We start from the raw sequence: 15,816 nt of genomic DNA, 5'->3' as shown, positions 1-15,816 counted from the left end.
ACTACTAGCATCTACCCTCATTTGTAGATTGGACATAATTTGCGAGAAGATGTTGCTCAAGCTTTGATATACTAGGTAAAATGTTTCCCATTAGTGAGCAACACTGCAACAGTGATCTATTCAGACATCTGCTGTTACAATATGCTTTTAAACAACTATTCTTTCTTACCTATATGTTTCTCTGCTGGAGGTCCTTATTTGATGACTTGGGAATACATTCCTTTATCCTGAAGGTAACTGATCCTTGCATCATCAGGGACTGATGGATTTCCTTCTCAGATGGGGAGACATTTTTATATGACTTGTTTAATAATATGGTGTCAGATATATGTTGCTATATAGTGACTTGTAGTGAGTTCTTGCTTGTAGCTAGAGGGCAGACTCGCGGGCTTTAGGGTGAGTGCTCTTATGTGTCGGTGTTGTGTCTCAGTGCTTGTCAAATGTACAGTGCCCCCAGATGTGAGATTTTGTAGAAAAAATGACTAACGTGCTGGAGAAGTAATACCCAACCTAGGGACCCGTCAAGAAGGTACTTCTCTGATATATCAACTGATATGTTAAAAATGGATATGTAGTATTTCTGCATTTTTGTTATTTTTATTTTTGTTTCTTTATTAATGACTTTTCAGTTTTCTTAGTGTGCTACACATATTCTGCATTGCATAATAATTTTCCTTGAGAAAGTGCTGCACATTCAAAAATTGTTAAGCAAAACGCTTGTTTGTATTATGCAGAGAACGGGTCGATGGCAAACTAGACTGACTTGACACAACATGCTTAGGTATAAGGAACTACTCAGTATTTCAGCCTGTCACACTTATTCATTTACCCATGTGTCAGCAAATCCAAGAGAAAATGTTTCCTAGGCATGGAGTGTCGGATAAATAGCATTTCACCACTGATTCCTGACATCTGCTGTTACACCGATTGAATTGTTTAATGTCAGCTTTGCGGTGATTCCTTCTCAAAAGAAACTAGTGAAGTTGAGTAAAAAAAAATAGATGGTGGAAGGAGCTGCAGGAGTCTTATGGAGACCTTTAATCTTGTCTTTGCCAGTTGTCAATACTGTTGAAGGTGTTGATGGTTCTTCTTATCATATACCTGAGTATAATTTTTTTTCCATCTGGAGAAACATGAATTCTGTGATGTAAATAATATGACCATGGCTGTTGCTTGTCTTTCTGACTTTTTTCACAAAAGAGTAGTGAAAGATAAAGTGTAGTAGACTATACATAATCCTACAGGTATTACACATCTTGGTTTAGGGGCTGGACCCCTTAACTGTTTCAGAAGCTGGTTTGCTGATTGGCCCCTTTGGTCTCTATCAACACCTTCCTCAGATCTTTGTCATATTGAACTTTCTGTCTCTCGTACAGTTTAATACGTGGTCCTTTGTGTGTGCTTAGTATATAAATGATCCAACAAGACCTGCTGTATTGTCAGCAAAGTAATGTGTTGTGCTCAAGAATGAACCTACTGGGGGGCGTGGCCAAGATACCAGTCTGATAGCAGCAGAAATCCATAGCTCTGCTTAGATTTTAATATCATGACAGGAAATGTACTTTAATTTTTAGAAAAATCTAACTAAAAGTATATTAAAATTTAGATTAACATACACTCTTTATTTTATAAAAATTAATACATAGTCAAGAGAATTTTTTAATTACTCCTGTTAAGAAGTTTTCTACGGGAGATCTTAAGATGAGCAACTCGAAGAACCCACACCAGGAGAGTGCAGTGAAGAAAGAACTACATCTTATAACAACAAACATCCAAGAACTGTCACTAAAAACATGAGCAACGTGAAGAACCCACACCAGGAGAGTGCAGTGAAGAAAGAACTACATCTTAAAATAACAAACATCCAAGAACTGTCACTAAAAATGGAGAAATTCCAAAACAAAATGAATATTATCAAACAAGAATGCAGTAAACAACTAGGACTTCTAAATGGAATCGTAAAAAAAAATTGAACAGATTCTTGCCTTAGAGGAAACAGTAACTGACCTAGATACTAGAGTGACAGAAAATGAACATCAAAATTTATTTCTTCTGAAACAAAACACCAGGCTGATTGAGAAACTGGATGACCTTGAGAGTAGATCAAGAAGGAATAACATAAGAATATATGGAATTCCTGAAAAAGAAGAGGGTGTTAACATGATTCATTTCCTCAATAAGTGGTTTCCATTAGCACCAAACATCCCTGAATCCCTCTCTTTTGGAATAGAGAGGGCTCATCAGTCCCTAGCAAATCCAGCTTCATCTCTGAATTCATCTAAACCCAGGACTATAATAGATTTCTTTCCTTGCAAGACAAGGAACTGGTGCTGAAATCAGCTTGGACTAATTCCCCTATCAAGATAGGTGAAAACATTATTCATTTTGACAATGATTACACCTCTACAGTCATATCCAGAAGAAAAGTATGTGTTCCTCTAATTAAGTCTTTGAAAAAAGCCAATATTAAAGCTCAAATTCTTTTTCCTGCAAGAATAAAAATCACCTTGCCAGAAGGAGTGAAAATCTGTGATTCCCTACAAGAAGCAGTAGAATTTATCCAAAAGAAGAAAATACTGTTGGACATAGAAGAAATGGAATGGTCATCCCAGAGTTTGAAGAGACAGGCAACAAAAAATGGATGGTCTGTGAAGGAAGGAGCAAAAAAAAAAACTAAGAAACTAAAGGACAAATGAATAAATTCCTTCTAATTTTAAATGCTTTGTTTTATGAATCATAATATATTTGATTCTGGAAAGTCTCTACGCAGTAAGGTAACGTGAATCATTTTTATTATTAACTTTCTCTTTTCCTTTCTATGTCTACTACTTCTGATTACATATAGTACTAATTATTTAAATAACATTCTCTCTCTTTCTCTTCTTTCTTCCTATTCTTTTTTGTTACCAATGTTCCTTTTCTCTCTTTTCCCCATTATAAGTACTTTGCATACTTTTCCCTTTTAAATAACTGCAGATGATGTATGTCTTCTAATTCTTCAGTAATAGTATAATTTGACTTAATACCAGAGTGCATTTTTTCTAGTGGGTCAGTGGTGTTTCTGATGTGTTTCTAACTAGATGTTTTAGACTATTTAGATACATTTAAACATTAATACAGTACATTAATGGTGTTTTATAGATAGCTAAATATTATATATATATGTATATATATATATATATATATATATATATATATATATATATATATATATATATTAGGTTTCCTTTTTTTAACTGGTGGGTAAATGAAATGTTATAATATGATTTCTGATTTGAGGCAGCTGTTACTTCTAAATAGCTGTTTTTATATAAAAGGGTTAAGTTTTTCATGGTGTAGATGTTTTGTGAGGAAACTGGTGGTCTGTGTCACTGTTCTTATTGTGGAGATTCATGACATGCACCGACAATGCATCTTGAGCGTTATTTTTATTTTTTTGCTTTCTGTAAACTCTAAAAGCTTCAAGATCTGAATTTCCTGCCAAAATTGCTTTTTTTTCACTAGAGACAACTTCTGTTGTGCTTGAGCCTATTTAGATACTTTTTAACAAGTTTATGAAGTTGCAGCTTAAAGGACCACTACGGGCAAATGATGAAGAAAACATATATTTTTTTATCTTGCCATGATTTACTACACCTCCCAAAGCTGCCTTCAGCAAAATAAGTACTCATTCCTAATTTTATTTTGTTTTTACTCTTGTCTGCCCTCATGGGGGCAGACATGGTGATTTCTTTGGAAAGCTAAATCTGTCCTATAATGCAGACTGTGAGGACAAATAGCCCTACCATTTGTTGTCAGACTAGACTTCCATTCACTTACAATGGAACTCCTGAAAAAAAATGCCAAGTTTGAGAGTCTGCAGCTCATGTGTCATTGACTGGTATGCGCTGAGGTTTACAAATGTTGTTCCTACTGATGTACTACACATTCACTGAAAGAAACTTGCAAAAGTGTCAACAAATTACTGAGATAAAAAAGACTTTTCACAAGGAGCAGTTTTGCAAGTTTCAGTTCCTGGCCAGGTTACACCTGGCATGTCCCGACCTTCAGAGGGCTACAGTCTCACATTTCCAGCTTTGCTAGATTCAACTATTTAGTCAGCTTTGCATGACAATAGAAATAAAAAAATAGCCTGGTGTGCCACTAAAACTGTTCCCTTGTATGTCTCTTCACTTCTGAATAGCAATTCCCAAGAATAAAAAAAAAGCAAACTCATCAGTTCAGAGTTTAGGCTACTCTATCCATTTTTTAAAATGTGCACAGTAAAATATTCAACTTGTAATGCAGTTTGGCTGCTGACATGGTTATCTTTACATAGTTATTCTCTTATAGTATAACCTGAACTTATGATATTTAATGATAAATTTTACAACAATTCTCATCTTAACAATGACCTCCCAAGCCTCTGATGTGACCTAGTACTTTCTTACTATTGCTTTATGTAGTTTGTCTTAGTTGTATATTTGTAGTGTGTTTCTCATCCTCTCAGCAACAGACTCCTGGAGAAGCATATACTTGTATAGAAAGAGTACCAGCAGCTGTAGCAGTGATACCACACTCCAAAACAATGTACTCAAACATAGTACTGAAAAACACAAGGGAATGTATATGTCTGAATCAAGCAGTGATGAAATTACTAGGGACTTCACTGAGCAAAATTTTACTCTTAATTTCTCCATTTCATAATGCATAACATTCGCACCACACTTCGAAAGGCACATCTCCACCTTCCACAAACACAGCAACCCACACCCACACAACTGCTACGGTTTCTCCCTTTAGTTATTGCAAGCCAAGAACAACACTATTTAATAAGGATACCTACCAGACAAGTCTGCATAGCGCACTTGGTCTACCTGCATCATTGCAGCTCGGGCCCCCCCCCAGCAACTGCAACATTGCCAGATAAAACCACTGCTATGGTCCGGTTTCTCCCTACCATTATTGCAAGCCAAGAATAACACTTTTTAATAAGGATACCTACCAGACAAGTCTGCATAGCACACCTGGTCTACCTGCATCATCGCAGCTCGCCCCCCCCCCCCCCCAGCAACTGCAACATTGCCAAATAAAACCACTGCTATGGTCCGGTTTCTCCCTACAGTTATTACAAGCCAAGAATAACACTTTTTAATAAAGGTACCTACCAGACAAGTCTGCATAGCGCGTCATCGCAGCTTGGGTCCCCTCCCCCCAGCAACTGCAACATTGCCAGATAAAACCAGTGCTATGGTCCGGTTTCTCCCTACCGTTATTGCAAGCCAAGAATAACACTTTTTAATAAGGATACCTACCAAACAGGTCTGCATAGCACACCTGGTCTACCTGCATCATCGCAGCTCGCCCCCCCCCCCCCAGCAACTGCAACATTGCCAAATAAAACCACTGCTATGGTCCGGTTTCTCCCTACAGTTATTACAAGCCAAGAATAACACTTTTTAATAAAGATACCTACCAGACAAGTCTGAATAGCGCGTCATCGCAGCTTGGGTCCCCTCCCCCCAGCAACTGCAACATTGCCAGATAAAACCACTGCTATGGTCCGGTTTCTCCCTACCATTATTGCAAGCCAAGAATAACACTTTTTAATAAGTATACCTACCAGACAAGTCTGCATAGCACACTTTGTCTACCTGCATCATCGCAGCTCGGGTCCCCCTCCCCCCCAGCAACTGCAACATTGCCAGATAAAACCACTGCTATGGTCTGGTTTCTCCCTACAGTTATTGCAAGCCAAGAATAACACTTTTTAATAAAGATACCTACAAGACAAATTTGCATAGCACATCATCGCAGCTTGGGTCCCCCCCCAGCAACTGCAACATTGCCAGATAAAACCACTGCTATGGTCTGGTTTCTCCATACAGTTATTGCAAGCCAAGAATAACACTTTTTAATAAGGATACCTACCAAACAAGTCTGCATAGGTGGTTGGATATTTACAGTTCTTGTTATTAGCAGATGTGGTCCTTAACAGTTATGTTTTAAACATTGTGACTGGCTATTTACATTTCCTTTTTCAGCACATTTGTTACTTTTACTAATTATTTTTTAAACATTGTTTTGGCCGGCATGCACACCTGCAAGGCCCCCCCAGGCAACTATAGCTTTGTTTATTGCCACTGGGTGGCATAACTTAACAATATACTTGCTGTATCTTGTCCCAAATAGATCTGCCTCCACACTGAATACTTGGTAAGGCAAGTACCATTTACTTGGTGTATTTTGTCCCCCAGATAGATTTACCTTCCTTTGTATTACTTGCACACCAAGGCCTTAAAGTAGTGTTTCTGCAACTAACTGCTTACACTCCTAATTTCCTGCTTCAACCTCTTCCTTGCTTGCACTTACATTACAGCTCCAAGGCTTCCACTTCTTATGCTGATTACTTTCCTTTGCAGTCTTCTGTGAGGGGGCGGGACAGATCTCTACCGGCTTTTTCTAGTTATACCTTCCCCCATTTTGTATCTCACTCCTCTAACTTCCTCCTCCCCCATGCACATTAACTAGTCTATATTAGTGGGTCTCCTTGAGTGGCGCCCTTTTGAAAGTTATCTTTTGGCCTGCTTGTGGTGAGGAAGCTTCCCCAGACCTTTTTCAGTGTGACTGCATCAGCACTAGTGGGGGCAGATGAGAATAGGAAGCAGGGAGGGGAGCGTAGTGAGCCCGAGCGCAGCGGGGCTAACACTAACTCCAATTATATCAATGGGCTTACTTGTTTCTTTTCTTTGTACACCAAATGTATCATTCCACTTGTTTCTGTTTACACCAAATGTGTCTGTTTGGCTGTATTGTACTAGTTAAATTTACTTATATTTATGCAGTCACACTGAAAAAGGTCTGGGAAAGCTTCCTCACCACAAGCAGGCCAAAAGATAACTTCCAAAAGGGCGCCGCTCAAGGAGACCCACTAATATAGATTAGTTAATGTGCATGGGGGAGGAGGGAGATACAAAATGGGGGAAGGTATAACCAGAAAAAGCCAGTAGAGATCTGGCCCGCCCCCTCACAGAAAACTGCAAAGAAAAGTAAACAGCATAAGAAGTGGAAGCCTTGGAGCTGTAATGTAAGTGTAAGCAAGGAAAAGGTCGAAGCAGGAAATTAGGAGTGTAAGCAGTTAGTTGCATTAACACTACTTTAAGGCCTTGTTGTGCAAGTAATACAAAGGAAGGTAAATCTATCTGGGGACAAAATACACCAAGTAAATGGTACTTGCCTTACTTTACAAGTATTCAATGTGGAGGCAGATCTATTTGGGACAAGATACAACAAGTATATTGTTAAGTTATGCCACCCAGTGGCAATAGACAAAGCTATAGTTGCCTGGGGGGGGGGGGGCCTTGCAGGTGTGCATGCCGGCCAAAACAATGTTTAAAAAATAACTAGTAAAAGTAACAAATGTGCTGTAAAAGGAAGTGTAAATAACCAGTCACAATGTTTAAAACATAACTGTTAAGGACCACATCTGCTAATAACAAGAACTGTAAATATCCAATCACCTATGCAGAATTGTCTGGTAGGTATCCTTATTAAAAAGTGATGTTCTTCGTGGTTCACTGTTAGTCATTACTGTAGGGTTCTTCCTGCTGGCAGCAGCCCTAGATCGGCCAGAGTCCCAAAGTCGGGTCCGACGTCGGCTGAAGTCGCTCCTGCCCTGATGTCAGTGCGCCAGGGGTATAAAGACCTCAGCCGACGCCATTTTCCCCAGTCTTTCTTGCCTTGCGGTGCCCATTGCAAAGCAGTTCGCAAGTGCAGGTCGGCCAACTCCTGTTTGTTATTGGTGGCTTTTGAATTGAAGACTTCTTCTTTTGAGCTAAGTACCCCATTGGGGAAACCTTTTTCTTGCTCCAGTCCGATGTCAGAAAAGGTTAATAACTGTATTTCTTGTGGGAAGCAAATACCTCATAAGGATTTTCACTCTTACTGTATACCTTGCTTAGGTCCTGACCACGACGTAGCTAATTGTAAGTTTTGTGCTAAGTTTAATCAACGCACTATTAGGCGTAGGTACGATTTTGCCTTCCATTATTTTGGAAAAAGATTTAATTACAATATGTCGTCGGATTCTTATCCGGCTACTGCATTGTATAAGAGGCGCAAGGATAAAGACAGGCCTCCGAGGTCCAAAGTGGACAACTTTATTCAACCAGAGCCAGTTGCTGATTCAGCTGTCGTCAGTGAGGCGCTTTCGCAGCCCCTGACGTCCGCCACTTTTGAACCGGTTGCCTGTACCGACTCCCGTGAGGAGCCAATGGGGCCTTCAGACTTTTCAGGGATTGGACCTCCGGATATTGCTCCCTCAGATGGGTCCGGAGCCGCTGTGCAGGCACCGGCTTCTGAGGGAGTTTTTAGGCCTACACAGCTTCATGTAGAGATGACTCCAGTTTTGCAGTCAAGGACAAAGGCAAAGACTAAGGCTCCGGCAAAGACAAAGCAGCTTGCACAGGCAACTTCTGCTCAGGGCCCTAGACCTCAAAGACAGATGCTTAGAAATGCTGAAGACCTGTTAACTATGATCAGGGGTTCTCATCCCCCTCCTGACAAGAGACCTAGGCTAGAGCCAGATTATTATTCCTCAGATCAAGTTTCAATTTCTTCTGCTTCTTCTTCTGAGCAGGATTATTCCTTCCCTCCTTATGAGGATTCTGATGCTGAAGAATCTCTTCCTTCGGCCTCTCCTCCTGAGGATTATTCATTTGGGGAAACCTTGCATCACATGAGAGAACATTTTCACTGGGAAGGGCAGGAATACTTTGAATCTAAGAAAAGGCTTAGGGATTTTCTTCTGCTTCCACCGCATAGACCCCTGGCTATTCCCCCTGTATTGGACATTGTGGATGATGTTTTTACAGAGGCATCTCTCTCTCCTGATTCTTTTCCTCCTGCTCCTGTCAAACCGGATAGGTATTATAGGGTTCCAGATTCCCACAAATATCTTTTTAAGAATCCTTCAGCTGATCCAGAAACTATTTCTCAGGGCCCTAAGGGTGTTAAAGCGGCCTCTGCTAAAAATCCTATTCCCTCTGACCAAGAGTCCAGAGCCTTGGAAAGATGGGGCAAAAAAGTTTATACTTCTGCTACATTGTCTATTAGAGCTTTGAATTGTCAATTTCATATGTTAAAATATCAGCAATACCTTTTGTCTGTGTTAAAGCAAAAGATGTCTGCTGTTTCTGGTGGTGCAGACAATAAGGAATTACAGGATTTATTGCATGCTACTGAGCAGGTGGGTAAACATACCCTGCACTGTGGTTTTGATTCTTTGGAGGCTTCTTGCAGGGCTGCAGCAGCTAGCGCAGTTATTAGAAGGCACGCTTGGTTAAACTAGCAAAGTTTGCCTGAGCAGGTTAAAGCAAAGCTTTTAGATGCCCCTTTGCAACACAATGTTTTGTTTGGGGCCAAAGCTGAGGAAGTACTGAAGGAAATGGAAGACAAAGCCAAATCTATGCAGACGGTTAAAGATTTTCTACAGGTACAACCCCCTAGATTTAGCAGGAATTGGCCAGCTAAACCTTGGTCCTTTCCAAGCTTGGACAGACCTCAGAGGGGCAGATACAGGCATTCCAGAGGTAGGGGTCAGGCACAGCTCCCTTTCAGAAATAAGCAGTGGAGTGCCCCCTCTCCCAAGGGAGGGGAAGATAGGTCACAACCTTACAGGAAACAGTCATTATGACTCTCCCTTACTAGCTCCAGGGGCATCCCTCCTGGATGCGCCTTTGGGAGGAAAGATCTCTCTTTTTTATCACAATTGGAGCCGCATAACCCAAGACAAATGGGTTCTGGACATAGTTTCAAGGGGTTACAGGTTTCATTTCCATACCTTGCCAAGATCAAATGGATAGCCAGATCTGCCAAAGCATCAATGGGCAGAGGCACAACGGCAAGTTTGGTCCCTCATGGATATGAGGGCCATAGGTTTGGTACCAGATTCAGAAATGGGGCAAGGGTTTTATTCAAGACTTTTCCTGGTTCCCAGGAAGGAAAATGCATGGAGACCAATCCTGGACCTTTCCGTATTGAACACCTTCCTAGAAATTCCAAAATTCAAGATGCTCACTCTGCAGCAGCTGCTGCCTATGCTGAACAAGAACGCTTGGATGGTGAATTTGGACTTGAAGGAGGCTTACCTGCATATTCCCATATGGCAAGAGTGCAGAAGGTACCTGAGATTCAAAGCAGGCTCGAGGCATTACCAGTTCTCTGTGCTGCCCTTTGGCTTATCTACTGCACCCAGGGTCTTTACAAAGTGCCTAGCACCAGTAATGGCGTTTTGCAGACAGAAGGGAATTCAAATATACCCTTATCTGGACGATTGTCTCATTCAAGCGGACGACAAGGAGACTTTACTTCAACATCTAACATTTGTGCAGCATCTTCTCTTGTGCCTAGGGTTCACAGTGAACCTAAAGAAATCAAACCTGGTGCCCACGCAGCAAATTACTTTCCTGGGTGCGCTAATGAGCACTACAACCCAGATGGCTTATTTGACACCAGACAAAAAAGTGCAACTGGCTTCTTATTTCAAAAATCTGGCTTTAATGAGTCAGCTGTCTGCAAGAAAAGTTCTGCAGGCTCTGGGTTACATGGCATCCTGCATTCTGTTAATACCATATGCAAGGCTGCATATGTGGAAGATACAGTGGTACCTCAAGAGTGTATGGTCTCAGCATTGCCACAGTCTGGAAACAGTGATCGCAATTTTGCCTTGTCTCCGGCAGGAGTTTCTTTGGTGGGCCGAGGCCTGTCTCCAAAACAAGGGGAGGCCTTTCTGTCCCATTCCAGCCAATCAAGTCATAATGACGGATGCTTCGGATCATGCATGGGAAGCCCACATGCAAGGGAAATGTCTTCAGGGTGCCTGGACAGAGGACCAAATGCATCTGCACATAAATTTGAAGGAGATGCTAGCTGTACAGAATGCCCTGACAGCCTTCAAAGATCTTATTCTACCGGGGCAATTACTGATAAAGATGGACAACACTACGGTGATCTCATTCTTTTACCCCCTGTGCAGTTTGGCCATGGCTCTGTGGAACACAGCACTAGCCAACAAGGTGGACTTACTAGCTCAATTCCTGCCAGGAAAGGACAACACTCTGGCGGACAGTCTAAGCAGAACTCTTTTGGATCCACACGAATGGATGTTGAATGTTCGGATATTCAGGATGATAATGGAGGCGTGGGGGTGCCCAGACATAGATCTTTTTGCATCTCCCCAAAACCATCAACTTCAAACGTTCTGCACGAGGACCTACCACAAGCTAGCATGGAAAGTGGATGCTCTTTCATTCAGTTGGAAGCACCTCTCACTATATGCTTTTCCTCCTTTGCCTCTTCTTCCTCGGGTACTTCTGAAAATCAAACAGGACAGGCCGCGAATGATTTTACTGGCTCCCAACTGGCCTCGGCAATTCTGGTATTCCACCCTGATGAACCTGGCTCAGGGTCCACCCTGGATTTTGCCACAACTTCCACATCTACTGTCTCAATGAGACGGCCAGATCCTGCACAGCCATGTCAAAACTCTGAATCTAGCAGCCTGGCGGATCCAGGGTCTTTAAACAGTTCTACCCTTACCAAACAGGTACTGGACGTAATTCTTGAAGCTAGATGGCCCAGCACCAGGAAATCTTATGCAGGTAAATGGAAAAGATTTTGCTCCTGGACTCAGGCCCAGGGTTTTGATTCTGCAGTTCCAAACATTCCTCTGATTTTACAATACCTAACAGAGATGTTATGTAAGGGCCTATCTTTTTCATCTATCAAAATTCATGCTTCTGCTATTTCTGCACTTTACAATATGGATTCCCCAATCTTTTCTCATCCATTACTTAAGCAATATATGAGAGGGGCGAAAAATATAAGGCCTTTAAGAGCACCAGTTCCCACTTGGGATCTCAACTTTGTTTTGGAAAAGTTAACTTTATCTCCTTTTGAACCTGCAGCTTCCACAGATTTAAAGTTTTTATCATGGAAAACTGCTTTTCTTTTAGCCATTACCTCTGCCAGAAGAGTTTCGGAATTGCAAGCTCTCATGGCTGTAGAACCCTTTATTATTTTTCATCAGGACAGTGTGTCCCTGAGGACTAATCCCACCTTTATGCCTAAGGTGGTTTCGAAAGTAGCCTTGAATCAGACTATTCATTTGCCTACCTTTTATCCTAATCCTCAAAGTGAAGAGGAAAGCATTTTGCATTCTTTAGATATACACAGGCAGCTTTGTTTTTACCTGGATAGGACCAAGATTTTCAGGAAATCGGACCAATTGTTTGTGGCTTATGCTTCTACCTCACAGGGGAGAGCAATCACTAAGCAGACTATTTCTAAGTGGATTGCCCACTGCATCAAGTTCTGTTACATGGTAAGCCTGTTCCTGTTAATGTCAGAACACATTCTACAAAAGCTACTGCCACTTCAGCAGCTTTTCTCAGTGGAGTTCCTACCAGGGAGATCTTAGAAGCTGCAACTTGGAGTTCTGTGCATACTTTTTCTAAGCACTACAATCTCCCTCTCTATTCTAAATCTAGGGCAGGTTTTGCCTCTGCAATCCTGTAAGGTTTTGTGGCCGCCCCTTCTGTTCCTTCTCCATCCACCCTTTCTTAGCTTTGGGATTCAACCCTACAGTAATGACTGTAACAGTGAACCACGAAGAACATAGTACAGTTGTGTACTCTTACCATAAATGTAGATGTTCAAGTATGTTCACTGTTACAGTCTGGGTTACTCTCCCTCCTGTCCCCTCTTTTGTTGTTCTTTGAGTGCTGTCTGTGTCTCCTTGACATTTCTTTTTTCTCCGAGGTATTTTTGCTGGTGATATTTGGGAATGTTCTGGTTTATGTCTGCTTATTCTTTTGATTAAGCTTTTGGCCTTTATTTTTGGGCACCTGACAACTGGGTTAAGAAAAACTGGGGAAAATGGCGTCGGCTGAGGTCTTTATACCCCTGGCGCACTGACGTCAGGGCAGGAGCGACTTCAACGGACATCGGACCCGACTTTGGGACTCTGGTCGATCTAGGGCTGCTGCCAGCAGGAAGAACCTTACAGTAATGACCGTAACAGTGAACATACTCGAACATCTACATTTATGGTAAGAGTACACAACTGTACTTTATTCTTGGCTTGCAATAACTGTAGGGAGAAACTGGACCGTAGCAGTGGTTTTATCTGGCAATGTGGCAATTGCTGTGGGGGGGGGGGGCGAGCTGCGATGACGCAGGTAGATCAAGTGTGCTATGCAGACTTGTCTGGTAGGTATTCTTATTAAAAAGTGTTATTCCTGGCTTGCAATAACGGTAGGGAGAAACCGGACCATAGCAGTGGCTTTATCTGGCAATGTTGCAGTTGCTGGGGGGGGGCGGGGGGACCCAAGCTGCAATGATGCAGGTAGACCAAGTGCAGTATGCAGACTTGTCTGGTAGGTATCCTTATTAAAAAGTGTTATTCTTGGCTTGCAATAACTGAAGGGAGAAACCGTAGCAGTTGTGTGGGTGTGGGTTGCTGTGTTTGTGGAAGGTGGAGGTGTGCCTTTGTAAGTGTGGTGCGAATGTTATGCATTATGAAATGGAGAAATTAAGAGTAAAATTTTGCTCAGTGAAGTCCCTAGCAATTTCATCACTGCTTGATTCAGACATATTCATCCCCTTGTGTTTGTCAGTACTATGTTTGAGTGCATTGTTTTGGAGTGTGGTATCACTGCTACAGCTGCTGGTACTCTTTCAATAAAAGTATATGCTTCTCCAGGAGTCTGTTGCTGAGAGGATGAGAAACACACTACAAGTATACAACTAAGACAAACTACATAAAGCAATAGTAAGAAAGTACTAGGTCACATCAGAGGCTTGGGAGGTCATTGTTAAGAAACTGAGAATTGTTGTAAAATTTATCATTAAATACCATAAGTTCAGGTTATACTATAAGAGAATAACTATGTAAAGATAACCATGTCAGCAGCCAAAATGCATTACAAGTTGAATATTTTACTGTGCACGCATTACAAGTTGAATATTTTACTGTGCACATTTTAAAAAAATAGATAGACTAGCCTAAACTCTGGACTGATGAGTTTGCTTTTTTTTTTTTTATTCTTGGGAATTGCTATTCAGAAGTGAGGAGACATACAAGGGAACAGTTTTAGTGGCACACCAGGCTATTTTTTTATTTCTATTGTCATGCAAAGCTGACTAAATAGTTGAATCTAGCAAAGCTGGAAATGTGAGACTGTAGCCCACTGAAGGAGGGGAGATGGGAGGAGTAACCTGGCCAGGAACTGAAACTTGCAAAACTGCTCCTTGTGAAAAGTCTTTTTTATCTCAGTAATTTGTTGACACTTTTGCAAGTTTCTTTCAGTGAATGTGTAGTACATCAGTAGGAACAACATTTGTAAACCTCAGCGCATACCAGTCAATGACACATGAGCTGCAGACTCTCAAACTTGGCATTTTTTTTCAGGAGTTCCATTGTAAGTGAATGGAAGTCTAGTCTGACAACAAATGGTAGGGCTATTTGTCCTCACAGTCTGCATTATAGGACAGATTTAGCTTTCCAAAGAAATCACCATGTCTGCCCCCATGAGGGCAGACAAGAGTAAAAACAAAATAAAATTAGGAATGAGTACTTATTTTGCTGAAGGCAGCTTTGGGAGGTGTAGTAAATCATGGCAAGATAAAAAAATATATGTTTTCTTCATCATTTGCCCGTAGTGGTCCTTTAAGCTGCAACTTCATAAACAGCTGCTCTGTCTTAAAAGAAATTCAGTTTGGGACTCACCTTAAGTTATTCTCCCTTCATAGTCATTTAAAGCTTCTTTCATGCTATTAATTTGTATACTTTTCTGCTTCTCTTTAGTATCAAGTTTGTCCATTTTTATCGATACATTCTGCATGCTTGATATTAACAACTGGATATCCTTTAAGTATCCTGAGCATTTTGTATTCTCCTCTTTTTTAACCAAGTAGATAAAATTCTGACAATGACAAGAAAATTACAGCTTTTGAAGAACTTCAGACTATAATTATTTTCTCTATTACTGAATGTAGGTAGTTGCCAAGTGTCTCCAAAATCATATTTTTAACTAATATTTTTGCCAGAAAATTTCATTTACAAAGCATTTCAGTTACTACTCTCAGCTCTAGCTATCTTGGTCATTCCACCTCACTGAAGAAATTTCTAAGTACTGGAACATGCTGTCTGCTTAAATAAATACTGTGGACTTGCTTGGTATGTAAACAAGAGGGTGAGAATGCACTCTGCTTTTTTTTTTAATGTACATGCTATTAAAACTGCTTCAGCTACCTAATCAGTTAGTATGAAGTACTCAGTGGTTGGTATGCTGGCCGACCAAATTAGTGATATGAAGTTGTCCTATCTCATCTTCGTTCTTTACTGATGGGTTCAGAACCGATCCTCAGTTCTGACTCGACCGCTTACTAAAGCTCGAGGTCTCAAACCAGCTCATGGCTCCATCCCTATCCCATGATGCTCCAGTGTCTTTCTCAGATGTTGTTTGCCACTAAAACAGATCGGGTCATTACGAGCTCTGGCTAAGTGAATTTATATAATTCTCCTTTTTTCCTAGTTTTAGTATTCGTGTTAGTTAGATAAATATATATAAATGCTCATTTTTTGAGCATTTGCTAAGTTTTTTGGAATCCTTCCTGCTAGATTAATAGTTAGTTAGTGTGTGTGTCAGGCCGGCTTTCTTTTTGCACTTATCCCTAGTCTTGTTAAAGTTGTAGCATTTTTTGATACTTAGATTACGATAGTTGTTTGGTGTGCTTTTATATATATATATATATATATATATATATATATATATA

General features: G+C 40.9%; 1 protein-coding gene across 1 annotated transcript in view; it reads left to right on the top strand.

The window, feature by feature from the left end:
- The window catches only part of TERT (telomerase reverse transcriptase), a 1,470,615-nt gene that overhangs the window by 1,303,791 nt on the left and 151,008 nt on the right, over positions 1 to 15,816 (top strand). The window lies entirely within an intron of this gene.

This window comes from Protopterus annectens, chromosome 3.part0 (genome assembly GCF_019279795.1).
Source record: "Protopterus annectens isolate FY-2018-M chromosome 3.part0, PAN1.0, whole genome shotgun sequence".
Lineage (NCBI taxonomy): Eukaryota > Metazoa > Chordata > Ceratodontiformes > Protopteridae > Protopterus > Protopterus annectens.
Note: the sequence above shows the minus strand (reverse complement) of the source record. Positions and strands in the feature narration are given on the sequence as shown.